The 25,715-nt window shown below is 36.9% G+C and overlaps 2 long non-coding RNA genes across 2 annotated transcripts in view; both read left to right on the top strand.

The window, feature by feature from the left end:
* LOC142045338 (uncharacterized) overlaps positions 1 to 25,715 on the top strand; it is a 49,537-nt gene that overhangs the window by 11,463 nt on the left and 12,359 nt on the right. The window lies entirely within an intron of this gene.
* LOC142045337 (uncharacterized) lies at positions 931 to 23,965 on the top strand. Its single transcript, XR_012654566.1, has 3 exons — positions 931 to 1,472; positions 18,984 to 19,028; positions 20,466 to 23,965. It is a non-coding gene; the product is annotated as an uncharacterized LOC142045337 (long non-coding RNA).

Consider the following 25,715-nt stretch of genomic DNA (forward strand, 5'->3'; position numbering starts at 1 on the left):
CAGAAATCCATAAAAAAATAAACTCCATTAATAAATGGTCACTACTACATTTCTCAATTATACTAAACTGTTTCAGACTTTGTTAATTTGTTGCCATTGATGGCTGATTAAATACATGTAAATGGTTTTGTTTTCATTTTCCTTAAATTTTAAATGCGTATAAACATTTTTATTCCCAAATTTAAGCCACCAGTGCCAAGATTCTGACTGAAGCGGATCTTTATGGTTGTATTATAAACAAGTGCAAATATAAGTTATAAGGTACAGTGCTGACATAATGTTAATTATAGCTGGAAGAAGATTTGCCAGTGTGTATACAGTGTGGAAATACAAGGAATCATTGTAAGTTAATAAAGATCATTAAAAGAAATCACACATTTCATAATCATGCTTTCATCAAGATAGTATGACCTTATTTTATACTTAAGCAATTAAAATAGAAGCTGAAATATTTGGAGATGATTAACTTATCCAGTAGTTAGACTTGACAGGTGATATTACCCAATAAATAATCACTGAGTAACTGGAATTCTTAACCAATATGATTTTTTGTTGACTTCTAGGTTGGTTGTTTGGTTGTTTTTTTTAACAAAAAGCCACTTAAAAGTTTTCTTTATATTTCCAATGACAAATTATATTTTGTATATTCCTTTAAAAGAGAAACCTACAGCCTTGCCATGACTGCTCTCTGAGGCTTTTGGAGACCTCAATGGTGAGAACAGCATAAATATCCAACTAGATTGCAGCAGGGTAATTTTGTATCAGAGGAATCACCAAGATATTCATATATAAAGCCAGGGAATCTGTGCTAGTCATTTCTGGAGTTCAGAACTAATCCATAACAAAATCATCCCATGACTGGAGTTGGCAGTAAGGAGAACTGAGAGTGTCCAGAAGATCTTCAGATTGCAGTATGAATCAAACATAGACTCTGTGATATAATCTGGACTCATATTCAGATAATCTAGATACAGTATCTTGATAATTCATATGTTCTTAGAACATATCTGAAATGAAAATTGTGGTGGTTTTGTTCCAGTCTGAGCATTAGGAGATGAATGTTGCAAATTCAAGAGGTTCCAGATTCAAGGTCTGGGCCCTGATTTGCCCTCTAGCCAGTCACAGAAAGGTGTAAAATGCCTTCACTGGAACCTAGGCAAGGTAAGGTACTGCGTGCACTTCACCTATCAGAGGGAGCAGTTACAGCTACCAGCTGACTTCAGAATGCATTTTTATCTGGAATAGTAGGCCAGGGTAAGTCAGCTCTAGCCTTAAACATAGTATCTTTCTGTACCAGCTCTATTCCTATCTCCTCCTTTGCAGATGATCCAGTTAATAAACAGAAAGTTCCAAGAAGTCAAAAAAAACCCCCCAAACCCAGAGGTAACTCCTTTTCAAGATGTTCCTGCCAGAAAGTAAAGACTGAGCCACAGCTGCAATTTCCTGATAACACACTCCTTGCTAACATCCCGGTATGGTGTGTGTGAGAGGAAAAATTATACCAATTAGTTAATGCAAGCCTCTCTGATTTTCTCATAAAGCGGGACACTCCATGCATCATGTCCTGCAATAGAGACATGCATCTAGCGCGGCAGGTTGTATACTAAAAGCGCGCCTTTGCCAGGGGGTCGTACGACACATGGGTGCACGTACAGGAGACGGGAGCACGAAGCTGGAGCTGGGCGAAGGCGCCTTCTGGCAGGACCCTGCGGGCACGGTGGGAGGCTGGAGGACCCCGGTCCTCTGCCTGCGGGGCGATGCTGCGGCTCTGTCCTTTGTGCTGCACACGCTAGTTGGGACTGGTCAGCGAGCAGATCACGCTTGACCTTTATTGCTATTTTATCATCTGTTTGGTTTTGTTGACTTTTTCTCAGACATCACCTGCAAGATAGCAAGAATTAGAAGATAGCTGCATTATGCGTTTCATCTCACCTAACTCCCTAAGAAAATTTCCTTTGTCATTGTTAATAACGGGATTGAAAAACAGCCTACAACCCTGACCCTGCATAACAGACAAACTGTTTAGCTACACAGTTTTCACTGACTTCACTAGGAATTAATACAAGCAGAGCAGTATACTTGAACACCAAATTCTGCAGAGTATATCACAATACCTGTAATAGCAAGTTTATCCTGTGGCACTAAAAAAGTTAGACTTTCTAATGAAGCATAATATTGGGTGGTATTATCATTATACACATTATATATTCCAAGGACATATTCTCACCTTTTATCTGTATCACAGAGAATAGAAAAATATATTTTCCTGTTCTACCTACAGAACACTTAAAAACACTGCAGTATTTTATGCTAACACACCAGAATACAGCAGTAATACATGGAGTTTTAAACATATTTAGGAGATAGGGACTTTGCTTCTGTTCTGTTATTCTACATCTCCCAGTTCTGATCTATGTGTTTAATACTCGGGTGTTAAAAGATTGGAAAGAACAACTAGTAATTTTAAGGTGCTGTACCTTATTTTAGAACATTTTTTGTACTTCAGGCTGTAGATAATTATTACCAATCTTTAGCATTAGGAATATAGAAAATGTTGTGCTGAGAAAAGGCATGGGAACGAAAAATAAAACAGAGCAAACCAAAGTCTCTTTAGACTGCAGGCCACTTGCCAGCTTCTTCTTACAGGAACTTTCAGTTCTGCTGCTTGCTTTGAGTGTAGCAAAAAGATAAACATTTTCTTGTTGCAAGTTAACAAACACTGCCATGCGTGACAAGTTGATAAGCAGTATCAAGAGTTGTATCAGGAGTTTATTAGTTTATTTAAACAAGATAGAAATGTGCTGGAAAGTTTTGATGTGCAGCTGAAAAATGAAAAAGAATTGGTCAATGCCCAAACTGTTCTAATGAAAAAAGGTTTTCTATTCTTAGTAACTGGAGCTTTCACTGCTATAGACAAATTTTATTTCTGTTTATGGTAAATTCCTCAATGTATCTGCCTCCTTTGTACACCTTACACCACTGCGTTGTAGTTCTGTATTTTCAAGTGGTACAAATACAGGAGTCTAGATTCTACATGGATAAACTTAAGCAACTATGCTAAAGTCATGGCACAATAGGCAGGATTTGACATAGTGACTTCATTAGATTAAAAATAATCATTTTCTGCTCTGTATCTTTTCACATTAACTGTGGATGTTGGGAATCTTGTTTCCATGTTTTTGCCTTTTGTAATTACTGAAAAGTAAATACTGTGTATTTAGGTATGGTACAAAATAGGTGCTATGACAGGTTCTGCTCTACACCTCTGTTTAGCACTCCTTAAATTCTCACCTGTTTTTCTGATGTAGGCCTGTATGCCTTAGAACAAATTGATTGACTCTTGATATTGTCACTAAACCTGTATTTGAACTCAGATCTGCCAGAGTAAATATTAAAAATCCTGCTGTATATATCCCAAATGCCACTTTTAGTTTTTTGTAATGGCATGCGGCATAATATAAACAAGGAGTAACAAAGGGATAATGCACAGTGATGCAGTATCAGGTTTACTGACAAAAATGGGAGGTGGGTATATTAATCACAGGTGATAAAAACGTAAGGAAAAAGGGCTTCTTCATGGCTTGTAGGAAGATACTTCTATCCTACACTCTAATGACTTTTTTCGTATCATTTATTTTATTGAAAAACTATTTTAGAAAAGTTTTAATTTTTTTCTTACAGAAAGTATCCATACTATTTTTATAGTCCCTTTCCGCACTAAGACAGCCTTTTAAGTACCATTGACATTTGTGGTATGCCAATTTTTGTGGCTCTAGAGAAATAACAATAATACACTGTGGAGAAAATTGTGGCACATTTTGCCTGGAAAATGTTGTTACACTCTGTCAAAGAAATATGAAGAACTTATTTTAATATCCTGTCTCACAGTATGGGGTAAAAGGGACAAGAAAATTAGGACGGGTAGATGAAATCTATACTTTAGCAAGATGTGATCAGTAACCAGAAGGCTAATATTTTCAGGTATTTGCAAGACTTCAATGATTCCCAGATGCCTGAAGTAGGGCAAGGATGATGACTAGGAATTTCTTCTGGATTTGATGGTTGCTTGGCACTGTGGAATGTAGATACCTTTGCCCATTTGTATGAAAATTGTGTCCTTTGCCTTGGTTTCCCCCTGGGAGCTCACAACTGAATACACAGACAGTTTTCCAGGACTTACTTCCTCCTTTATTTAGTGCATACACAGAGGAGATGTGTGCAGGATGTTTACTGAAAGGAATAAAAAAGTTTTACACTTCCAGCAACTGAACGTTCATGAGAGAGAGTGTCACACATATATGGATATTTGGTGAATGTAAACACACTCCCATCTGTCTTGAAGGAGAAAGAGCAAAGGCTTTTTTTCCTCTGTATTCTCAGACACTGAATAACATTCTGCTGCAAGACAGAAATTGTTTGGTGCAGATGCTTGGCTTCCTTGAAAACATAAACAGTTTTCTTGGTAGCATATTAATTCACCATATTACTATTAGTCAAGTAGGGGTTATTATGTTTTAAATTGAACTACTCTCAGGCTAATAGCACAGAAGTATTGCTATTGGCATGCTAGATATTTTCAATTAATTAAGTTCATAAGTTCAATAATTTAATAAATTAGTAATTTTCAGTTAGTTATTTATTAAGTTCATTTATTTAATTGCTTATCCTGGTTTCTTCTGATTCTCAAATCCAGAATATTAAAACTTAAGCAACAGACCAGACACCGACGTACATGTAAATTCAGGTACAGGATATGGCCTTCACAAAACAGCACACTGAAATTAGATGTCTCTTGATACAGGAGAAAGTTCCACTATTAAGCAACTGAGACTAAGAGTAGCTGTAAAAGGCTTAGAATGCAAGCAATCTAGTAAGATGGCCTATAAGGTGTAAATTTCAATTTAAGTCTTGTGTGAGGCCAATAGCTTCTTGCAGTGCAATGAGATTCCTCCAAAGGGTCTAATATTTCATCGCAGCAGACCTCTATATTGTGATAATCAGCAGATAATCTGTTTTGTGATAATTTATGTTGTGATAATCAGCAGATAACCCATGTTATGAAACTACTGTACCTTGACTGTGACATGAAGAAAGCAGGATGCTAATGGATCATCATTCCGCAGGCTTTTTAGCTCTGATCAAAGGGACTCGTGTAGGCCTGTAACATAAATAATAACCTGTGAGAATGCAGAAGCAAAGAAGAAATGTGCCAGTTTAGCCGACTGGCTGCCTACAGGAGCAACACACTGCTTAAAGAATAATTGTCTTTCAAACTAGCACCAACAACTTTGCTGCAGGTATTTCATAAGATAAATCAATCACATATGGCAAGCAGACACATGATACACAGATGGCATTTCTCTTCTGAGGTCTAAGAATATTTTTCCTAGTTTGTGCAAAAACCCAAATGGCCATAAGGACCTAATAAATCTAAGTTAAAATGGAAGAGAGTATTGTTTGATACATTTGTCTTATATTGGGTCTGACTGATTTAATGTTTAGGGTAGAATAATGTTCATATATCATAAAAGACCACTGATACAGCATTTTAGACTCATCATCCTGCCTAAAGGAAATGTCAATTTTATTTTTTGTCATCAGGTTATATTAGGTTAGGTTAGGTCTCCCAAAACAAGTATCATCTTTCAGGAAGGAAGACTGATTTAGACACAAAATTTGACCTGAATGATCTTAAATGTCTTGTTCAATTTTAGAGTCATGAAATGAGACCTTAACAGGGAACTTGTCACTTGTTCTGTTACCTTGATTTATTAAGTCTAGAGAAAAAACAAGAATGGTATGGTAGCCGGTATACATCAGCATTGAGTCAACACCTTAGCACAATTTAGAGGCAAATCTCTCTTCCAAATAAATGTATCAAGAAGCCAATTCTGGAATATCTGATATACATAAATCTAAATCTGTTAGGACATCTTCCAGAAATAGTAAAGGAAATGAACACACAGGGTTACATCTGCACATTAGCTTTACATTGAAACATAAGGCAGCAGGAATGTAGCTAGAAAATACTTTATTATTTTTAACTAAGAGATATTTAGATTTAGCCAAATATGTAATGTTTGAACACAGGATTTTTTTAAAACTAAGCTGGCTTTTCCTGAAAGTAGTATAGGTAGTGAGTGTTTGTTAAATTCTTTTCCTTACCTAAGAATTTATATACCCTGTTCCCAATGCTGACATGGTTTGTAGCTATTATCATTTATTTTAGAACAAAGTTCAGTCTTTTAAAATATCTGAGGCATATTATAGGCAGGTTCATTGGTCTTATCAAATCTAAATTGTGCAGTTACATCCAAGTCTTTTTACACAAGGATGTGAATTCACTATTACTACAGAATGAATAACAAAATATTCAGAAATAGGACTTTAAAAAAAAAAAGCTAAAGTGGTCTTGTATTTGCCTTCCTTTAATAATTGATATAATTCTGAAACGTTAAGCAAATAATGATTTTAATGCATTTAAGACAACATGCTGTTATCTCTTTTTCATTTTGTCATTGTATCTAGTATTTTTATAATACCTACCTGTTATCTTTTTCATTTTGTCATTGTATCTAGTATTTTTATAATACCTACCAGTTCAAGTAGTAATAATGAGCTTGCGATTTCCATTGGTGAAGGTGACCACAGAAACTTGAGGAGGGGGAAAAGAATGACTAATTCACTGGAATGACTCTGTTTTTCAGGAAAACACTCGCACAAGGAACCTGTTGGCAAAATGGAAATTATGTAATTGTTTCAACTCCATCTGCATCTTCTTAAATTATTAAATTAAATACATGAATGAAGAAAAATCAGAACTATTTTATCTGTAAACGTATAAATACATGTAAAAATTTGCTTTCACAAGTTATTTTATTCCTATATGCAGTCAAATGCATAATTCTTCTATAGTCAGCTCTTTTGGTTTTTGGATTCTTTCACACTAACAGAAAAGACACAGAACAACAGCAAAATACCAGTAGGGATTTGCAGAATGCCAAGTTACATTGCATCTAAATGTACAACAGAATTTGTAAAATTTCATAGTACAGGGCATTGTATTGAGTATTGCAAGACGTGTTTACTGTCCAAAAGATTCCTAATTACCCATATATGTGCATGCATAAATTATTTTCAGAGACCATAAAAATTATTGTCTCTACAATGGAAAAAACACTTCAAATTCTCATTACAAATTCTTGCCACATTTCACACACCTGCCATCCCAGCACTTTAAAAAACTTTTTGATGTTCCTCAGGGGTCAGTATTGGGACCGCCGCTGTTTAACATCTTTGTCAGCAACATGGACAGTGGGATTGAGTGCACCCTCAGCAAGGTTGCCAACGGCACCAAGCTGTGTAGTGCGGTCGACACGCTGGAGGAAAGGGATGCCATCCAGAGGGACCTTGACAGGCTAGAGAGGTGGGCCCCTATGAACCTCATCAAGTTCAACAAGGCCAAGTGCAAGGTTGGGGCAATCCCAAGCACAGATACAGGCTGGGCGATGAGTGGATTGAGAGCAGCCCTGTGGAGAAGGACTTGGGGGTGTTGGTTGACGAGAAGTACAACGTGACCCGGCAACGTATGCTTGCAGCCCAGAAAGCCAACTGTATCCTTGGCTGCATCCAAAGAAGCACAGCCAGCAAGTCGAGGGAGGTGATTCTCCCCCTCTACTCCGCTCTTGTGAGACCCCCACTGGCATACTGTGTTCAGCTCTGGGGGCCCCAGCAGAAGAAGGACATGGACCTGTTGGAGCAACTCTGGAGGAGGGCCACAAAGATGACCAGAGGGCTGGAGCGCCTCTCCTATGAAGACAGGCTGAGAGAGTCAGGGTAGTTCAGCCTGGAGAAGAGAAGGATCCAGGGGCACCTTGCAGCAGCCTTCCAGTACGTAAAGGTGATCTATGAGAAAGCTGGAGAGGGACAGGACAAGGGGTAGTGGCTTTAAACTGAAAGAAAGTAGACATAGGTTAGATATAAAGAAGAAATGCTTCATTCTGAGGGTGGTGAGGCGCTGGAACAGGTTGCCCAGAGAAGTTGTGGATGCCCCATCCCTGGCAGTGTTCAAGGCCAGGTTGGATGGGGCTTTGAGCAACCTGGTCTAGTGGAAGGTGTCCCTGCCCATGGCAGGGGGGTGGAACTAGATGATCTTTAAGGGACCCCACAACCCAACACATTCTATGATCTTATGATAGGCTGAAATGATTTAGTTTATGAATGCATGACTTTTTTCTATATTCATGCTTAATTTTATTTTGTCATTTAGAGTATCTTTAGGTGCATAAATAGATCTGGGAGATTTATAAAGTGTCAGAATAGCAGCCACAATGAGACAATATTAGAACAGTCCTTTTTTTCAGCATTTCTTCTGATCTTGTAAGTATGAAAAATAATGTGCTGGCTTTTCATTTCTTAATCCTCTAAGGAACGTAGCAACTTTAAGGAGAATTAATCTCTCCTTACTTTGGGAGTCTAAAACTTACGCGCTATGATGAGCAAGATCACTGAGGAGTATCCTGTTATCAGGGAAGAGAAATGGCTACTGCCAAAGAGCTGATAAGCATCTAAGATAGGCAGGACTCAAAGAAGGATTTGCTGAATTTTGAAAGACTCTACCCTGAATCTTGATTTATTCTACAAAGCCAGACTGCCATCTTTAGGGGGTTATGCTGTTAAGTCACACTACAGCCATGAAAAGGTGGATTTTATAGAAAGGGGTATTTCCTTTGCATCTACTAAAGCAAACCATATGTGTATCTATATATAATTAAATATATATACATAGGTAATAGGTCTTGCTCCTTAAACAATCATTTATTGCAGCGACGCAGAACCAGAATACATCACCTGTATTCTGAAATGTTTGTTCATTATTTTAATCACTTTTTAATTTAGACCTTGGCTAAGAACAATCAATATGGCTGTAAATCTGAAAATGAAGTAGAAATGGATATTTCACTATAGGAGTACAGGTAAGGTACTTACCATATTATCAAAAATTGTTTAATAAGGATTTGTTAAATTTCTAAAATTTGTTACTTCAATAAGGATTAAATTAGTCATGCTCTGTAGGAATTCTTTCTAATACTCTACTTAGCTTATACTTTTCTGTAGAGAACTTATCATTCAGCTCTATAGTACTTTTTTTCCATAGAGGAGGACTATATTATTTCAATTCCATTCATCTTTACATTCCATTTGCTGCTTTACTAGGATTAACAAAGCGTTCCAAGTATTTTAACTGGAAAGTAATACATTCACAAAAATTCTCATTAAAGTCATTATCTTCAAGTTACAAAAGACTGCACTTTTTAATGAGTAAAAACTGCATACTGAAGCAGCACAGACTTAGAGAATGATTCCAATAGTACTTTTGTTGCATTGATTTGGGAAGATCGCTTTCTTTGCTAGCACATTCTTGTGTCTTGGAGGTTTATTACTACAGTAATAAATATTGAATTCTAATTTCAGGATACAATGTGTAGCTATCAATGCCTGACTAACTAACACAGATCTCTCTTATTATTAAAACAATCCCAATATGGAAAAGTTCACTTTTAAATCTAGAAGATCAAATTGTATTAGGGTTTGTAAAAAGTGAATAAGGCTACAAGCACAACTAAGTATCTCCTTTCCAACAAAGGTTTATTGCCTTGCAATATTTATGTGTCTCAATTTCATGAAAATTTGGGAGGATTCTTAATTGATACTGTATTTTTTTTTAAATTCAGAAGGGAACTCTATGTAATTACTATCAGTACTGGAATACATTCTGTAAAGAGCAGACTAGGTGCATTATCTGTTTAAGCAGAGATAAACACTAGAGCTCATTAAAATGAATTCCTGGTGCAGTACTCCTGGTGCACTGCTTCTGAGCCATTACTTCAGAATAGTTTCTCCACCTCTAGCATTTGTCAACAGAAATCCAAATAAACAGAACTCCCTACAAAATATTCTGAAGTTAGGAGTTTCAGAATCAGAGCATGTTCCCAAGATGGGTCCTCCCAGAGAAATACTGCTGCCCTGTTTTTTTAAATGAAGTGGTTCATGAAGTACCTTTGTAGATTACTTCTGAGTAATGTGTGAGTAGAAGAGATCTCAAAGGTGATATCTGTAGTGTTATGTCGCACACATTCAGATCTTAATTTTGAGCTATTCTCAATTCTGAAGCAAAGCTCTTGCCTAATTGTGCAGTCAGGCCTACGATGTTGCAGTTTCTAATATGCTTCAAGTTATCATTGTATTGAGAAAATACAAATATGGCTGATTGCTTTGGGAGATACACACACACATTGCAGATTAAATGACCTGTTAGAACAACATGAATATTCTTCACACGTGAATAACACTAGATATTCACTAGTGAACTTAGGAATGAAGAAATGCAGTTCTTAATTGTTATTATTCTCCATGCACTTTAATTCTCCATGAATTTGTGATGATTTATGAATGTACACTATTGTTTGCCTCTATATGCATATACTTTATTTTCCTCACCTCCCTGACAGGTTGCCAGAGGTTTGTTTCTCAAAAATTAAGTTTTCATAGAATGTGTTGGGTTGTGGGGTCCCTTAAAGATCATCTAGTTCCACCCCCCTGCCATGGGCAGGGACACCTTCCACTAGACCAGGTTGCTCAAAGCCCCATCCAACCTGGCCTTGAACACTGCCAGGGATGGGGCATCCACAACTTCTCTGGGCAACCTGTTCCAGCGCCTCACCACCCTCAGAATGAAGCATTTCTTCTTTATATCTAACCTATGTCTACTTTCTTTCAGTTTAAAGCCACTACCCCTTGTCCTGTCCCTCTCCAGCTTTCTCATAGATCACCTTTACGTACTGGAAGGCTGCTGCAAGGTGCCCCTGGATCCTTCTCTTCTCCAGGCTGAACTACCCTGACTCTCTCAGCCTGTCTTCATAGGAGAGGCGCTCCAGCCCTCTGGTCATCTTTGTGGCCCTCCTCCAGAGTTGCTCCAACAGGTCCATGTCCTTCTTCTGCTGGGGCCCCCAGAGCTGAACACAGTATGCCAGTGGGGGCCTCACAAGAGCGGAGTAGAGGGGGAGAATCACCTCCCTCGACTTGCTGGCTGTGCTTCTTTGGATGCAGCCAAGGATACAGTTGGCTTTCTGGGCTGCAAGCATACGTTGCCGGGTCACGTTGTACTTCTCATCAACCAACACCCCCAAGTCCTTCTCCACAGGGCTGCTCTCAATCCACTCATCGCCCAGCCTGTATCTGTGCTTGGGATTGCCCCAACCTTGCACTTGGCCTTGTTGAACTTGATGAGGTTCATAGGGGCCCACCTCTCTAGCCTGTCAAGGTCCCTCTGGATGGCATCCCTTTCCTCCAGCGTGTCGACCGCACTACGCAGCTTGGTGCCGTTGGCAACCTTGCTGAGGGTGCACTCAATCCCACTGTCCATGTTGCTGACAAAGATGTTAAACAGCGGCGGTCCCAATACTGACCCCTGAGGAATGCCAGTTGTCACTGCTCTCCACTTGGACACTAAGCCATTGACCACAACACTTTAAGCATGACCATCCAGCCAATTCCTTATCCACCAAGTGGTCCATCCATCAAATCCATGTCTCTCCAATTTAGAGACAAGGGTGTCATGGTGGGACAGTGTCAAACACTTTGCTCAAGCCCAGGCAGATGACGTCCGTTGCACCTCCCTTACCAACCAATGCTGTAACCCCATCATAAATGGCTACCAAATTTGTCAGGCACCATTTGCCCTTAGGGAAGCCATGTTGGCTGTCACCAATCACCTCCTTATTTTCCATATGCCTTAGCACAGTTTCCAGGAGGATCCACTCCATGATCTTGTCAGGCACAGAGGTGAGACTCACTGGTCTGTAGTTCCCCAGGTCTTACTTTTCTTCCCTTTTTAAGAATGGGAGTTATCTTTCTCCTTTCCAGTCAGTGCGAACTTCCATGGACTGCCATGACTTCTCCAATATGATGGATAGTGGCTTAGCCACTTCATCTGCCAGTCCCTCAGGACCCGCGGATACATCTCGTCAGGTCCCATGGACTTGTGCACTTTCAGGTTCCTTAGATGGTCTTGAACCTGATCTTCTCCTACGGTGGGTGGTTCTTCATTCTCCCAGTCCCTGCCTTTGCCTTCCGTATCTTGGGTGGTGTAGCTGGAGCACTTGCTGGTGAAGACTGAGGCAGAAAAGTCATTCAGTACCTCAGCCTCCTCCATGTCCTTGGTAACCAGGTCTCCCATTTCCTTCTGGAGAGGGCCCACATTTTCCCTAGTCTTCCTTTTATCACTGGCATGCCTATAGAAGCTTTTCTTGTTGCCCTTGACGCCCCTGGCCAGATTTAATTCTATCAGGGCTTTGGCTTTCCTCACCTGATCCCTGGCTGCTCGGACAATTTCTCTGTATTCCCCCCAGGCTACCTGTCCTTGCTTCCACCCTCTGTAGGCTTCCTTTTAGTGTTTGAGTTTGTCCAGGAGCTCCTTTGTTCATCCACGCAGACCTCCTGGCGTTTTTGTCTGACTTCCTCTTTGCTGGGATGCATCACTCCTGAGCTTGGAGGAGGTGATCCTTGATTATTAACCAGCTTTCTTGGTTGGGCCCTTCTTCCCTCCAGGGCTTTATCCCATGGTACTCTACCAAGCAGATCCCTGAAGAGGCCAAAGTCTGCTCTCCTGAAGTCCAGGGTAGCAAGCCTGCTGTGCGCTCTCCTCGCTCCCCTAAGGATCGTGAACTCCACCATTTCATGGTCACTGCAGCCAAGGCTGCCCTTGACTTCACATTCCCCACCAGTCAGTCCTTGTTGGTAAGACCAAGGTCCAGCATAGCAGTTTTCCTCATTGGCTCCTCTATCACTTGGAGAAGGAGCTTATCATCAGTGCACTCCAGGAACCTCCTGGATTGCTTATGCCCTGCTGTGTTGTCCCACCAAAAGATATCAGGGTGGTTGAAGTACCCCATGAGGACCAGGGCTCATGAACGTGAGGCTGCTCCTATCTGTCTATGGAGGGCTTCATCCGCTTGGTCCTCCTGGTTGGGTGGCCTGTAGCAGACCCCCACTATAATGTTACCTGTCCCTGCCCTCCCTTTAATCCTGACCCATAAGGTCTCAGTCAGCTCCTCATCCATCCCCAGGCAGAGCTCCATGCATTCCAGCTGGTCATTGACATAGAGGGTGATACCCCCCCTCCTCATCTCCCCTGCCTGTCCTTTCTAAAGAGCCTGTATCCTTCCATTCCAATGCTCCAGTCATAGGAGCCATCCCACCACATCTCTGTGATACCAGTAAGATCATAGCCCTGCAGTTGTGTGCACGTCTCTAACTCCTCTTGTTTATTCCCTAATGCGACGTGCATTTGCATAGAGGCATTTAAGTCGGGCCCTCGATGAAGCTAACTTACTGGCTGGAGTGGCTGGAATTCCTTTGTGCTGCTCTTCAGGTGCTCTTCTGCTGACCTGTGATCCCTCTCCAGGCTCTGGGCATGTATTGCTGGCACTGGCATCAAACTGGTAGGAGTGGGATGGATTCAGGTTCCCCTTGCCCGCCAACTTTAGTTTAAAGCCCTCTTCACCAGCTTGGCAAACCTATGACTGAAGATGCTCTTCCCCTTCTCTAACCCCATCAGCCCCCAGCAGACCAGGTTTCTCAAAGCAAGTCCCATGGTCTAAGTAGCCGAACCCCTGGCTCTGGCACCAGTCCTGTAACCATTTGTTGATTCATCAGATTTGACTGGCCCTTTCAAACCCTTTCCCTTTGACCAGAAGGATTGATGAAAAAACTACCTGCGCTCCAGAGTCCCTACCGCCACTCCCATGGCTCTGTAATCCTATGAACACATTCTAAATTGTACTAGACAAGCCTAATATCACATAAAAAATAAAGCAACTAGATGTTTGACTTGCAAAGAACTAACATGATCAAAAATAAAGTCTAAATGACAAAACACAGTTTTACTTAGTAATTTTCTACTTAAAATTACTGGCAGTAATATATTTGTCATTACAGTCATATTGATAAAACCTTATGGAGTAAAAAAGTGTGCATGAAATATGTTGTAAAAACCCTTGTAGTATAAAGTTATAATTAAACTATTGAATTTCCTTATTTAGAGAAGCCCTACTGAAAATCAAAGAATGCAGAAATAGGTATCTCTGTCACCTAACATCTCTACTAGGTGTAGATCCATTTTGCAATCTGAAAATGATCTGCACAACCATAAGTTTAGCATGTCTTCAAACAACTACATTTGTAAGAGACCATTTTGTTTATAATAGAAGACAGCAAAATGTTCTTTTGACAGAACATTTTGTTCCAAGTCCCTATTTCTGTACTGTACCCTAAAAATCACTTACGTAAATTATGTCACATAGATCAGTGTGAAAAACTCAAAAAGAAATCTCCATCCATAGAAAAAAGTCTTGATTTCAATAAGTTTTGCTTTTAAATCAACTGGAAACCCAGACCAAATTCCCCTTAACACATTTAGTGTGCCTGAGCTGATTTATGGTTTCAACATAGCAAAAAGTTGGTACTAATGACACGAAATAACATGAAGCACGAGAGATTTTGGTCAAGGTTCATGTGGAATTGGGAGTATTAGTAACTCTAAAGTGTGAGAAACTAGTGCAGAAACAAAGGAAATATTCATGCTAACCTTTTCATGCCAAATTATTTACCAAAATTAAAATTTTTGCTATATTAATAAAATAAAAATCCCAAATCGTACAACGGTGCTGAACAAGCAAGGTTCCCTCTCTTATTAAATGCAGTGATTAAACATTGGAGACTGTAAATGCTGTTTGATAAAAATGGCTGGTGCCTGTCCCAGACGAAGATATCTCTGGAATAGTTAGATTCTGATAGCTGGATTAACATATTGAATAAATGAGGATGATGGCCTTCTGGATATTACTACTGGCAATTTCTGTGTATTCATTCTTCTGGAATACTGCTGGTTTAGGAGGAGAGGGTACAACAAATTAACCACAAGCCATATGTTCGATTCATCGTCTTAAATAGGTACCTTTGCTGCATCAGGAGTTGCCGCTCTAATCAGAATGTGTTTTGCATGAGGGCAAAGTGTAGTATAGCTGTATATCCCTTCATACTGATCATTGTCTGGGGTGGGGGCTGGAACATTATGCAAAAATGAGACTGTTAATGCACTGTTAGGAACATTCTTAATTATAAAATAGCACATTCCCTGATAACTAAAAAATTGTTTTCACATTATTCCAGTAGCTGGACTGAATAAAGAGATATTGTGACATGTTATCCTGGAGACACTTTTCAGGTACTTGCTTTAAGCTGAAGCATATTATGGCTAGCATAATCCAGAAATCATCTAGGACAACTATACTTTCTCCTTAAAACTTACATTCAGGAGTATTATTTGTAGGCATTAGCTCACATTGTGCAAATAAATACTTGATTCCATGTTTCAATTACACAAATATATATTTAGTCTCTTTATACATGCCCATTAAAAATATAACTCTTACCCCCAACCCAAGCATGGATTTTCTCTGTAGCGTAACGTTTATCCTTAAAGTAAACTTGAGTAACTACTTGAGTATAGTGAATAAAGTAAAAAGCACATATTCAGTCCAGCCACCTTAAACAATGCCCTAAATGAACCACTAATGGCTAGTGACAGAAAACTACTCGGCTACAGTTTGCTACTGTTCGGTATTAAATGGTCTTTTAATACTTGGATTGAAGTTATCTGGCAAAACCTTCACTGGCTTGATTAAATTGCGATAACCACTTATTTACCAAAACAATACTTACACATACGCAATTCTATCAGAACTCCTGAAGTCTTTGCCAGCATGGACAAATTACAATATGAAATCTTTGAAGGATTTACTAGAGAAGTCTTTCATTTTTTGTGTGTCAAAGGTCTACAGGGAACATAGCATGCTTCGTGCTGGAGCAGGGTCTTTTCTATCCCCACCATCAACAACAACGTATGGTCAGGTAGCTCCCATCTACATTTGCAGAGGCTTTTGCCTGAAGAAAATGCAGATGAGTGCCAAATGAGATTATTACTCCATTTGGTGTTAGACTTTTAACCTGCTTGGCCACTTTGTATATGTTAATCTGAGCAAACTGTCATTAGGCTAAGAATCTGTCCTAAAATGTAATGGTCTAGTTAAAATACGTAGAAGCAGCCTGCATAGTGCCTCTCTACACTAGATTTGACTGCAGCCAGTACTATTAATACTCTAATGTCATAAATACCATAGGAAAGACATGCTAATAAAAAAGACAGCACTGACACCATTAATCATGTATAGGAGTATACAAATACTGCAGAAATCTCTCTCACTATTTAAAGAAAATCAGCATTATAACAATTTCCTGGAGAGACTTTACATTTATTTCACTGCAAAAAATATTTACACTCTGGAAAATAATAGTCTTTTAAATAACCATATGATTTTAAGTATCATTGTTATATCTATGTCAGCTTTTAGTGAAATAGTTATGGATGTGTTGTCAGTGGTTCTGCTATCTGCTCTGTTTGTGGGAAGGTTTGATTTAGTTAGCAATGATGTTTGCTCCAAGCTGAAAAATTCATTTCAACCTTATGTCAGAGCTATGTAAACATGGATTATTAGATCAATACCTGAAAAATGACTTATAGTTGGGAAAAAAAAGTATCTCCTAATTAAAACATATTAGAAAGAGATTTTTCAAATAAACTACTACTATGCTGACAGAAATGCTCAAGTTACTTACATTTAGAAAAGATATAGCAAATTGTTATTCTCTGATACAAGCTAGCTGCTAGCTATCTGCAGAGTACTCTGGAACCCCACTCTGTTTGTGGAATTTAAGGGCACTGGTGGAATTTACAGAGTCCATATACCACATTCCTAAAATGTTGATAAAGACTGAGTTTCAGTTACTTACATGAAAATTTTAAAGGTCACCAAAACAAACACTGTAAGTTAAAAACTCAGCAAAATGCAGCATTGTTTTAAAAATAATCTCCATATTCCAGGTATTTATAAAACTGAGTTGTTCAGCCCATTTCCTATTATGAAGACATCCTCTATAATTTTGAGTTACAGATAGTAGCATTACTCATGAAGGGGCAGGGAACGAAGTAACTTAAGATAACTATTCCAATATATAACTTTTAGGGGTTTATAGCAATGGAGTTCATATTCTACTTACAGACTATTTGGAAAGAGATTATGTTTGTAAAAGAAATATTTGGCTAAAAGCATCTTCCACTGAACTTCTCTCTTCTCCACTCACTCTGAAGTCTTTACTTTCTTTTACTCTGGAGTGTAAAAGGAATCTGCTTCTGGGGCAGTTTCCAGTTGCAGCTCACACCAGTAGGGAGTTGTCAATGTTCAAAATATTTGAAAATACATTTCAAAAATTGAGGCATGCAAAGTCAGAAATAAAAAAAAAAATTATTTGAAAATATGGTTTGTGCTGCCAGTATGTAGATAATTGAAAACACACATGGCTATATCACAGTAATGTATGTTGAACCTCACATCTTCAGATATTAAATCTTAAGTATTGAACCTGAATGCTAAAAAAAAAATAAAATGAGAGTTATTACATTTATGTATTTGTGGGTAAGTAAATATTCCTAAATATTATATTATGCCTTCTTTTTACTTTCTTTTTTGGGAAGAAAACCAATTTTCCTTGCTTGAGGGACTTAATAATTGATAAACCTAATTCCTCTTTGAAGCTATAAAAAAAAAAAAAAAAGGTATAAACTTGGCTTTTATTGCATTTTTATAGAGCTCTTTCTTGTCAATCTTCTAGAGTTTGTCTTTCAGTCAGTCTTTCACTGTGAGAAATTTTGCATGCAAACAATCCACGTCACAGCAAAAATTTAAATTATATTTACTTTAAATAAAGCCAAGTAAACTGTTTTCCTGTTTCAGGTGATATAATTTTGTGAATAATTTTATAACTCTGTTCTTTACATCTAATAGTTTAATCTTATCTGGCATTATTCCTAATTTGTAAGCCTCTGTTGATTGATTTCCATATCCACGGGTGGTATTTACTACAAAAAGTCAAAATCTTGCCTTAAGTATAGAGGTGGCTTTGGCTTGCTCTCCAAAATCTAAATCCTGAATTTGTATAACATTGTAGAAGTAGTTTTTATTTCCGGTATACAAGTGTATTATTCTTCCCTGTGCAAACTGTGCTTCTGCAAGTACATCTAGAATCTGCAGTGAATGTAATTAAATTGATGGGACTCTGTACAGGAATCGGACTTCCTGGATACAATGCTGTGTAGAACTGAGGATTTTTTAGTTCTTTTTACTCAGCAGAAAATAAATATAAATATATTTTGCTAATTTTTACAATGTTTATGGGAATTGAAAGATCTAAATTTTGTCATAGTCTTTCTTTTGCTTATTGCTTTTCTTACAGGTAAAATAGTCTAGTCTGTTATTCAAAGCTATGTTGAAAACTGAGATAATTTATGTCCGTACAAATGTCAGGATTATGTATATGAGTTTTAGATATTCACGCTGGGTCTAACTTTGATATGAGAATAAAATGTGTATCAAATATTTTTCCAATACAAACTGTATAGATTTTTGAAAGACTTTAATCTTCACAAATGTTATAGGGCCCACTTTTCTCCAGGGCAGATGTCCTCTCTTATTTATACTGATTACCAGAATAAATGCTAATAAATGAGGCATCTTTAGTTAATCATAGCAAAGATATAATTTTTAGCACTAAGAATATTGCATTTTTCCTAAAAGAAGCCCTCTACTTTGCAATGCAATGACATTATTTCTAGCATGAAGAAATCAAAGATGGACCAAAATATAAATACAGGTTACAAATAAAGAATATTTTCATCAATTATACATAGACATTTGAAACAAAAAATGCTTTTTATTTTCTTAAAACTGTCACTTTAAAATATATTATATTTATACATTCTTCCTGTTCACTAAGTCACATTTCCTTGCTGTTTTTTCCTTCAACAGGTATTTCTGATCTGTAACTAAAATTCTAATTTCCTCCAGAAAACAGTAAGTAAGAGTGTTAGGGATTGGCAGAGATGCATTTTCTTTATGTTTTTCTCACCACAATTTAACTGTGCTAGCACATCATAGGCTTTTCAAAAAATAATAGAATAGACTCTCTCAAGGGGTAGGTGACTGGATAGATGCTGGGGTATGGTGTCAAATCTTTTATGGTATATGGCATAAAGAAAAAACAAAAAGTTACTAACTGGAACACACTAGTCCCCACTTGCAAACATTGCATGGTTTGTACCACTTCAGCAGTCCTTTTTCTTCCCTACTTAAATGAATCCCATGACTGGTTCTGCACGTCAGAACCAACAAACCCTGGTAGGGCTGGGCAAGGGAGTTACCCAGTGCCTGCTTGCACTTAGTTTAGCTCTTCATGTTCTCAGACATGTTTGAATGTCAGTTCTCATTTCAGTATGTGTGAAAACTACATCTATGCCACACTCAATAGCAAGTTACATGCAGGAATGAAGTAAAAGTAATTAGAAGTGAAATTTCAGATAAAGGAGTCTTTTTAGTATAACACTTTAAATGCATTTTCCTATATAGTATCACATCAGCAAATAATAAAGTGTGGACTGAAAGCTAACAACTTAGGCATAATTATAGATTGGAAAATGTAAATGTTAAATGTTAATTCAGAATGAGAATCAGGGAAGTCAGAATTACAAGTTCAGCTGGAGAATACTTTTAAAATATGTACCTTAAAAACAAGATCTAAAGACCTACCAATTTTCAATTTAAACATGAGATAATCACTGCATAGAAAGAAGGCCAAGTTTAACAACAGGAACTATCACTTTAAACTTACCATTTAAATTGTTGATAGTTTCTTAAAAGCGTTTACCCAAAAATATGTTACAGCTTTAGGTCCTCATTTTTACCACAATAGAAGGTCGTCTTGTCCTGGCAGGTGAAAGAGGTTGTAGAATAATAGCTCTTTTCTGTTTTGGTTTGGTTTTGTTTTGGTTTGTTTTTTGTTTTTTTTCCCATTTGTCAAATGTAGTAAACAAAATTTAGCAAACCTGTTAACAAAACTTTGGTTATGTCCCAGATACAAATCGAGCTACGCAGGTTAGTCATCATGATTTCCATGTAGTTTGGGATCTAATTGTCTTTTTTGCTTTGTCTTCCTTTCAAAAATACAATAACAATGCTGTATACGTAGAAGTGTTCATTATAAACATAAAAGAGAAAGAAATCTCTTGCTATCTTAAATCTCACTTTTAAGTTTATGTGATTATAATGAGAAGAAATGAAAATTCCTGACTGCTAATAAAAGTGGCAATATTTGTAAAAATAAGAACATCACTGCTGGGCAAGGGCTGCTATACAGTGTTTCCATGTACAACAGCAATCCTATAATTTCAGATTTATATTACAGAGAACTACTGCTGTCCTGATAGAGCATTTTTCTATCCTTTTTTCACTAAGGGGGACAAAAGGAGTGTCCAGGATGCGTCTCTGAAGGTCTACTTCTACTTCTTTCCAAGGGCTGGTGCACTACTGAAATTTAAGAAAAATCTTAAAAGATTTAGACTGCAATTTCTGAAACTGAAGTATTATTGTATAGAAATTGTATTATCTGAAGTATTACTATATAGAAATTTACCTCCTTAATGCAATTTGTCTACTTTTTCTCCAAACATCACAAAAGCAAATTAAAATTTATATACACCAAAATATTTTACAAAAGATTTTAAACTACTCTGTTATTTGAGAAAAGATTCTGGCAGCGCTGATGGAATTTGCTTTATGTACTGCTATGGTTTATACGTTTTCATTGTATAATTTGTTTTATTTCAACTGCAACTCAACAGGATCACAAAGGAAAGTATGAATAAACATGAATTTGAGATGTTGCAACTGAGCACAGGAGTGTAATGATGTTAAATTCTTCCCTACAAACCAGCTTCTTGCAAGAAGCTTTAAATGTCTGATTTCCTCCACAGAACTCAAACCAAACCACTGATGTTATTAAAAATGAGTAGCTTGCCTGCATATGTCCCTTACAACATCATTCTCTTATAATTGATTTGTACAATACAAAAGCCAGTAAAAAAGATTGCACAGAAAGGAGTTTTCTCTTACCCTACCTAAGCAGTTCCCACAAAAGCTGCCACTGAAACTTCTCTCAATGCACGCCAGAGATTTCTACATTGTGAAAGCTAAGGAATTTGACTGCATGGTTTTTAAAGAAACCAACAGGATCATCAGTTTTATACGATTACGTTTTTGCCTGCTGATATTCCTCCATTCTTGAAAGGAAATGAAAGCAATATAAAAAGACAGGAGTTACACTGAACCAGTAGTGTTTTACTTTTCTCATGCTTGTGAATGCAGATTCGAATTAAAAAGCGATGATGGTTAGAGCTTTTGTATCTTATTTTCCCTTCCAATTTGTGAAATATAGTTAGATAGAGCACTAAAATAAGGATGAAGAGAGAAGGATAGAGGTAGCAAGGCATCTAAATGTATATCTAAATATAACCAAGATTGTTTATGTCAATGAGCTCTCCAAAAGGATAAGCATGTGTTCATGTGACTTTCTCAGTCAGGGAGATGGTTCGCAATGCTCCCTCATGCATTGTATCCTTTATTGTTCATATTTCAAAGGCCTTTTTTTCAAGATTCTAAACCAATAAATCAAAAGTTAAATTATTATCCCAGTTGTAGAAATGGAGAAATTGAAGTATTGAAGTTGTTTACTATTAGGGATAGGATTAGATTTCATGTCATCACTCTAAATCTTGCATCCAGTCTGCTAGCACTGACTACCTACCATAATGTGACACACGTTCATGTGTTTGGTTTTAAGTGATTAATGCCCAGGGAAGAGCAATTGCCTAAATATCAGGCAAATGACTAAAAATTTCTTAAGGATAACTCAACATTGAAGACAAAAGACCTAACATTTCATGTTACAATTCTCATCTTCACTGTTTCTCAGGCATGCTCTGATTCATCTCTGCAGAATACTTCATATACTGTAGTTTAACTTTACATTTCTATCATGATACCAACAATTTTCCAAAACAGCGATTTCCCTATACACTGAGTATTGCTAGCTCTTAAATCAAATGTATACTGTCTGCTTCCATCCCTGCTCTCTGTCTCAATTATTATTTTTCTGAAGATAAGAAAATCCCATTTTTACCACTGGAGAGCCAGGCTGCTTAGGTCACAAGATTCTCTTGGCTTAATCCTTGAGTATGAATCATGAACTTTCCCTAATAAGTACTGGCATTCTTCAGATGATCAAGCTAGCTTACTAAGGCTTCCAGAGCTTTCCACATTAATTATCACCATGTTTGAAGTATCAAAAGCAGTAGCTGATTAAGAATTATTAAGACTATAAGTTATTTATTCTTACTTTTTGTTTCTGTCCTCTATTTCTCACTCTTATGTGGGTTGATACTGTAAATGGCAATAATACAACTCAGTTAAAAGAAAACAAAATGTGAAAAAGAATACGAAAAAGATAAATCAGATGGAAAAATATCAATGTGAAAAATTGGAAACAAAGTAAGTTGCTTTCTACACTACATGGCTCAAAAGTAAGCTATAAACGCCTACGACTCTAGTTCAGAAAAAGCTTTTTTTTCTCACATTTAATATCAGAAAATTGTGACATAACCAGACTAATAGTAAGCCTCTACTCTGCAAATTACTTATAACCCCTGCAAAAGAATCATACACTCTACTGAGAAGTCATAGTAAATGCCATGTGATTAAGTAAGAGTTCTGCTAAGAAATAAATAAAATTAAGTCCCTAAAAAGAAACAAGAAACTATTTCTTAACACTTGAAAGTGGGAACCAAATATTCACTCTAGATTCAGAGTACAGAAAATTGCTAAGACTGGACTCTACTAAGTACTTTAAATCTGGAAACATGAAGATCTCAGGCACTTCAGGAAAGATTTTATATTCATGCAGCAAATTTAGATACTAAAGCTAGTAAAAGTAGAACAAATATGAACCTATTCAGTTTAGCTACCAAAAATATTTTTGTATCTTTTACCAGGATTAGCACATCTAAATAAAGATGCAAGTAAATTCCTCAAACAGTATTTTAAGTGTGGCAGAGTGTGACAGGATAAAGTATATTTAATGTTTGCAAAAATAAGTAGGTTTGTACTTAACTGGCAGTTAATTAAAAAATGTGTGTCTATGGGTCCATTATATATGTATGAATAACAGGACATACCCAAGTCATAATCAAAATCATTTGGGAACTTTTATGAAGACAACAAATATTTTTACAATAGCAGCGATTAAGCCTGAATATAAAAGCAGAAAGCTCTGAAAGGAAATCAGAAGTGAGTCAAAATCACTAGTGGTTACTCTCATAATTATCATCAGAAGTGAGTCAAAATCACCAGGCGTTACTCTCACATTTATCATTATATAAACTGTAGTATAAGAATGCAGTCAAGAGGAAAAGAAGAAACAAGATGAAAAGAGCAAATCCAAGACACATCTTTAGTATTATTTCCAAAGCTGACAAGTCCAAGAAAAATACTATGAGTAGTATTAAATAGAAAAGGCTTCTTTGAGCTCTCAAAAGAATGAGTTCTCAAAAAAGAACTAAAACCAGTGAAATAACATTGCAGTTTATGTTTGTCAGAAATACAAGAATCCTTTGAAATCAAATTTAGATACTGTATTTAGATATTTACAAATTTAAAAAATACACAAAAATATCTTAAAAGTTCAGTACAGTCCTTTTTTGAGGCATGATTTAGTGACATACTTGAGCAAGTGAGTAGCTGAACCTGAGTCTTGCTTCCAAGAGCTTCTATAATTTAGCACCCAAGTTCAGGAAATGACTTGAAGTCATACCAACCTGATTCAGTAAACTATTTGAAGACACAGCATACTAAGCATTGAATTTCATATTTGCTATGTACTTTACCAGATAAACAGAATCTTTCTCCAGAATGAAGGTGTCTCTGCAGAAAGAGTAAAACATCCTCTAATTCTATTAACTATTTTTCTAACTAAGTACAGAATACAAAAGTTGTGTAGAAGATCTAGAATGGATTGGTAGAGATCTATGTCATCCCTGTCTTAAAAAAAAAGGAAAAAAAGTTTCATACAGGAGTAGTCTTACTCAAATTTTATTTATTAGAGATAAGCTCAAGTTACTTAAGTGAAAGCTAGACATACATAAGCAACACTTCTGGAAGAAAACTTTAATGTATTATTTCCAGACTTGGTGAAAAACACTGCAAAGTCTTACAAACACTTCATAACATCATGCAAAAATTTAACCTAAAATTTAGGCTACTGCTGTGATGAGCATTTAGAGGAGAAGTTTAACATTTTTCAGAAGCTGTACTATTTGATTGTTAACTCTTTTTGTCCTGTTCCTCATGACATCTGAAAATATTTTAATTTGCTTTGTTTTCATGGAAGTGTACAGATGTGCAGAAAGCCCGTTTAACAATTCATTAAAAAACAAACAAACAAACAAACAAAAACCCCACCAACTCTAAAGCTCTGCATTCACAAAACACAGCATAACATCTTAACCTAATAAAGTCTTGCCCTACTTTCAGATTTGCAGACCTCAAAATAGGAATTTAAATATTTTACTTCAGCACTGGGGCAAAATTACATCCTAAGACCAAAAAACTTTGAAAAAGTTATCTTATCTGGGTTCTCCTTCCAATTCTACACTAGCAACTGTAGAAAGAGAAACTGTTACCAGATGTGATAATGTACGTGATGTGAATTAGTAATGGGAGCCATATTCAATTACTGTTGTACAATGGCATAAGTAAGTGGAAAAGAAGACAGAAAAGAAACTATTTCCAATGATTTTTTCTTTTGGATGAAATGAGCTTGCATAGAACACAGAGTTACAAAAATGAACTAAAACTATAAGGCCAGAGTGCTAGCATGGCATGCTCTTAAGAAGAATTTGTCTGTTTATGGCTTCCATGTGCTGTACAAAAATAACAATGTATCAAAGCAAAAAATACAACTTTTTATTTATGAAAAGCAAATTACTGATAAAACTATTTTCAGATAGCATTAAAAGCAAAGGTAAGAATATAGCAAAAGCAAGACAATTTTGAATGCTAGAGAGGTATACAAATTATTTCCTAAAAGTTCTATCAATTACTATTAAGCATGTCATTCTTTATGACTCATCTTTGCTCAGATGGCTCCATCATGAATCCAATGCAGACTGCCAATTAATTCTTCATATTCTCTATGTATGACTATATTAAAGTATAAAAAACTAGCAATCTGAATTGTAAAATTTGAAAAATTATGCTCTTCTGTCAAGTGTAGATATATACACAGGGCTTACAACATATTTCTCTTCAGTCAGCAGTTACTTCTGCTGCTTGTTTTCTTTAGTCTCTCAAAGGGATAAGGGAAGGAGAACAACATATTTTCCCTGAAATATACTGCTCTTAATATATCATATCTTTCCAAATATTAAATTTAACTGAGTATATGCAGTGATCAATAGAAATGAACTTTATGGGGCAGGCAGTAAGTCAGTAAGGCAAGAGTGATTAAACACTAACATAAGTCACAAGTACTGTTGGCGGGTGTTCTCTGCCTTTCTACCCTAAGGGTCTTCTCTTGCGTGATGTACTAGTAGTTTTACATTGCATACCTAACTGACTTTTTTCTCACGCATGTAATACATTTTAATATATAAG

The sequence above is a fragment of the Buteo buteo genome, chromosome 27 (genome assembly GCF_964188355.1).
Source record: "Buteo buteo chromosome 27, bButBut1.hap1.1, whole genome shotgun sequence".
NCBI lineage: Eukaryota > Metazoa > Chordata > Aves > Accipitriformes > Accipitridae > Buteo > Buteo buteo.